Here is a 4985-nt window from a genome sequence, read left to right as displayed (position 1 = left end):
TTAATCCCAGCACTCGGGAGGCAGAGGCAGGCGGATCTCTGTGAGTTCGAGACCAGCCTGGTCTACAGAGCTAGTGCCAGGACAGGCTCCAAAAAAGCCACAGAGAAACCCTGTCTCGAAAAACCAAAAAAAAAAAAAAAGATAGAGCTTTGATGTTTTCTACTTACATATATTTCAAAATATTAGGGGTGCTGAAAAACACATGAAAATCACATCACAAAAGCTAGGAGGCTGCGATGAATGACTAATATATGTAATGCAGAGGATGCCTGTATCATGTCTGGGTACAGGCAGTTTCTTGACTCCGCATGCTTATATCCTTTGCCAATATGAAAAGGCTTCCTGTATTACTTTTTTGGATTTTTTTTTCTGAGCTGTAACCTTTTCTTCTCCTTCTGAAATCCAGAGAACAAGGCTGCTAGACCTTCTGGGATTGCCTCACAACCCTTGAAACACATACTATTCTGCCCAACATTCTGTTTTACTCTGTGGTACAAAATCTATTGATTAATCTTTAAGTTCATTAACATTTTCCTTAATACCATTTTGCAACAGCATTTTCTTAGTTCATATAAAATCTAATATACTGCACTCTTTAGGTTTGGTTTTGGGGTTTTGAGACAGAGCTTCCTATATCCCGGGCTGGTCTATAATTCAACTTACTATGTAGTAGAAGATGACCCGATTTTCCTGCCTCTACCTGCAAAGTATTAGGATTATCGACAAGAGCCACCATGCCTCACTTAGCTTCTATTTCTTGATTCAGATTTTTGTTTATTTTGGAGACAGGTCAGACTATATAGGCCAGGCTGGTCTGGAATATCCTCCTGCCTCTGCTTCCCGAGTAATGAGATCACAAAAGTGTGTCATCATACAACTCTAGCTTGTTTCTTCTTTTACATATTCTGTTTAGAATCTCTGTTTGCCCTTGGTTGCAGGGGCTTATTTATAACAACTTTCTAATGTCTCTTTGATACTTGAATCACCTTAGCATTGCATCTGATGACTGTCACTGTCCATACAATTTGGAATTTTCTTGGGTCTTTCCATTCCAGGTGCAGGAATGAAATGTTGGATTGTGTGCACAGTCAAGGCAGAGCCCTGCCCTTTTATCTGAAGCATTGCAAAGAGCCATCGCTGTCAGATACAGTTCCAATGCTCACCAGGCCTTCAGTGCTTCTGTAGGGCTACTTCACTCATGTGCGTGCATACACACACACACACACACACACACGAGCCAGTCTGAGACTGAAGACCCAGACCCTTATATGCACAGCCAAGGAATAAGCTGAACAATATATGAAACTTAACCATGCTTTTCAAGCTTCTCTCTCCCTGCAATCTTCCATGTACTTTCCTTTTTGTAACCTGAGTATCTTCTTTATACAACCAGAAGGTTGGAGTTTTATTCATGTGTATTTCCTGCAAGCCATGCTAAGCATTTTCTGTTCAAAAGAAATAGGGAGAAAAGCCCCTGCTGGTGTACCATATTCTTCAGATTACAGCACCTCTAATGGAGAAGAAACTTCAGCTCTTGAGATTTAGGATTCTACCCATCCCTGAAGCTGTCTATGCTACTGCTGCCTATGCTACCACAGCACAGGAGCTGGCCAGAGCTCAGTGGGTAAAAGTGCTTCCCATACAAGCCTGCCAGCCTGAGGTCAGTCCTCAGAACCCACAGAGGAAGGAGAAAATCTACCTAATTTTCAGTTATCCTGAACGCCACACAATTGTACATGCCTGCACTTGAATGCATACAACAGATTTTAAAAAATTAATTTAATAGAAAAGAAAAAAAAAGGAGAGTGAAACAAGGGTAAGATCTTTGCTGCCGCTGGGCGATGGTGGCGCACGCCTTTAATCCCAGCACTCGGGAGGCAGAGGCAGGCGGATCTCTGTGAGTTTGAGACCAGCCTGGTCTACAGAGCTAGTTCCAGGACAGGCTCCAAAGCCACAGAGAAACCTTGTCTCGAAAAACAAAACAAAACAAACAAAAAGATCTCTGCTGCCTCTGAAGTCAGAAGATGCTTGCCCACTAGGGCAGCTCCTGGCTCTGACTGCCTAAAATGACCTTCTACACTGTGAGCAACAGTCAGCTGAGGCATCTGCTGAACAGTAAGACATACATGCGTGTGGCAGCACATGCCTACATAAAAGATGCACATGCATGTGGCAGCACATGCCTATAACCCCAGCACTTCGGAAATACGCGAATCAAGAGTCTGTCATCCTTAGCTACACATTGGGTCTGCGACCAGTATGGACCACATGAAACACTGTCACAAAAACCAAACAAAACTATGTACACACAAAAGATGAAAAAACACAGCACTGGACAAAGACTGACCAGGAATCGAGACACAGAATCCTACCCACTTTGCCATGGCTAGGACACATGTAGCCACAAGCAGTGAGTGAATCATCACTGAGCATGTCAAGTTTTCTGCTCAGATCTCACAGAACCTTGTATGTCTTCTGGTCCTGTAACTCTGATAGACTGAGCTCGCGTGATTAGATGTGCTACATGAAAGAACCAACTTCACAGAAGGAGGTTGTCTTCCTTGAGCCTGGCCCACTTAGCAATTCTTTAAAGGGATTCAGAGGAATGACTCAACAGGCTAGGAGCTCTACTCTTCCAGGGGTCTGAGTTCAGTTCCTAGCACCTAAAAAGGGCAGCCTATAACCACCTCTTCAGGCCTCCTTGGGAACCTATATTAACATGGCATACACACACACTCATACAAGTATGCACCTGTAGACACAGAGACAGACAGATAGACAGACTCCCCTCTCTTCTTCCCTACCCTCACCTTCTCTGCCTCCCTGTCAATAAGTGCCGACGGTAGTGGCACACGCCTTTAATTCCAGCACTTCAGAGGTGGGGGTAGAGGTTGGTGGATTTCTGTGAGTTGAGACCACTGTAGTCTACATAATGAATTCCAGGATGGCCAATGCTACACAGTGAGAACATGTTTCTAAACCAAACAAACAGAAATAAGGGTGGGGGCAGTACCCTATAGATCAGTAGGTACACTTCTCTGAAAGATAAAAATTACCAAAATGGACACAAAAAAAACCTGAAAATTTTACTTCTTATATAGCCTCAGAGGAAACACTAAATTTTTTCTTTAAAATTTTAAATTAACTTGTGACAACTTATGAATGTGTTCAATGCACTGTGAACATGTAATTAAAGGTTTAAATTTTTACATTTACATGCGCATGTGTGTGCCAGGTTGCAATGTACAGGTCAGAGGGCAACTTGCAGGAGTCAATTCTCTCCTTCCACCACACTTCTGGAGTCAAGCTCGGGTCATCAGGCAAGAGAGTCTACCTGCTGAGACATCTGGCCCACCCCAAATTAAATTCTTTTGTTTTTATTATTTTTAAAAGTGTGTGTGTGTGTGTGTGTGTGTGTGTGTGCGCTGTGTACATGTAAGTGCAGGTACCCATGGAGGACAAGGGTGTCAGATCCCGAGGAACTGCAGTGACAGGTGATGTCAGCCACTCAATGTGGTTCTGGGAACTGAACTCTCGAGCCCAATCCAATTTTCTTTTCCTTCTCTGGCTGGCCTGAAACTCGCTATGTAGACTAGGATGACCTCCAGCTCATACAAATCCACCTGCCTCTTCAAACTGAGTGCTGGGATTAAAGGCCTGCACCACCCACTACTCCAAATTTCTTTTTTTAGAGACGGTTCCTCATTAGCTATAGAGCCAGTTCCAGAACTTGCTCTGTAGATCAAGCTGGCCTGGAACTCACAGACATCCTCCTGTCTCTGCTTCCTGAGTGCTGGGATTAAAGATGTGCGCCATCTTTTTTAATCAAAGCTTTTCCACACACACAAAAAAAAGATCAAGGATCAGAAATCTTGAAGTAAATTCTTTCAAACATTTAAGTAAGAAAAAAGAGCAACTTTATTACCTTATTTAGAAAATAGACAAGGCAGGAAGCGAGGGGCTGAAGTGATGGCTTAGTGGTTGAGAGCACTAGCTGTCATCCCTTTAAAAGGAGTTGAATTACATCACCAGAACCCACATAGTGTGGCTCACAACTTCCTCTAACTCCAGTGGGTTCCAGATTCTTGGAGTACGGGGACACATGTGGCATTCCTTTACACATACACACCAATTTAAAAAAAAAAAACAATTAAAGAGCCGGGCGGTGGTGGCACACACCTTTAATCCCAGCACTTTCGAGGCAGAAGCAGGAGGATCTCTGAGTTTAAGGCCAGCCTGATCTACAGAGCAAATCCAGGACAGCTGAAGCTACATAGAGAAACCAAACTGTCTCAAAACCAAAAACAGACAAGCACGCAAGCAAACAAACAAACAAAAATCCAAAAAGTTAAATAGAGAAAATAGACAAGAGAAAGAGCTCTCTACTTTATCCATCTAACCACTGTCTGCCTGTCCATTCGGCCATATTCACCCACCCACCTGTCCATCTGTCCTCATGCTAACATATGCCTGACAAGCCATTGTACTGAACTCCATTGCGACCCTTCTCATTTCATCTGGGCCAACACTATCCTGATACAAATGAAAGGCTACACACGTAAGGAAGTACATGCCTATAATCAATGGTGAGGCTGAGTCGGAGGGTTACTGGAAGTTTCTACATTGAAGTGTAAGATTCCTGTCTGGTCTACTCTTCAAAATCGAAAGTGTAACCCAATATTTCCCACAAGCAGAAGTAAAAACCCTAAAATAAGGCACATACTGGAGGCTTGATTAATCATCCAGATTAATGAAGAAACTGAATAGAAGTAAAAAGGGTGTTATTACTGAATAATAATAAAGAACCACAAAAACAGCAAAGAACTAGGGCCAGCAAGATGGCCCCGCAGGCAGTGGTGTCTGTTGCCATGCTCAGTGAGGCCCAGGACACACATGGTGGAAGGAGAGACCCAATCAGGCAGTGGTGTCTGCTGCCATGCTCAGTGAGGCCCATGACATACATGGTGGAAGGAGAGAACCAATCA

The 4985-nt window shown here is 43.4% G+C and overlaps 1 protein-coding gene across 1 annotated transcript in view; it reads right to left on the bottom strand.

Moving 5' to 3' along the window:
* Positions 1–4985, bottom strand: part of Pik3cb (phosphatidylinositol-4,5-bisphosphate 3-kinase catalytic subunit beta) — a 108700-nt gene that overhangs the window by 41422 nt on the left and 62293 nt on the right. The gene's annotated exons all lie outside the window — the stretch shown is intronic.

This window comes from Microtus ochrogaster, unplaced genomic scaffold (genome assembly GCF_000317375.1).
Source record: "Microtus ochrogaster isolate Prairie Vole_2 unplaced genomic scaffold, MicOch1.0 UNK24, whole genome shotgun sequence".
Classification (NCBI taxonomy): Eukaryota; Metazoa; Chordata; class Mammalia; order Rodentia; family Cricetidae; genus Microtus; species Microtus ochrogaster.
Note: the sequence above shows the minus strand (reverse complement) of the source record. Positions and strands in the feature narration are given on the sequence as shown.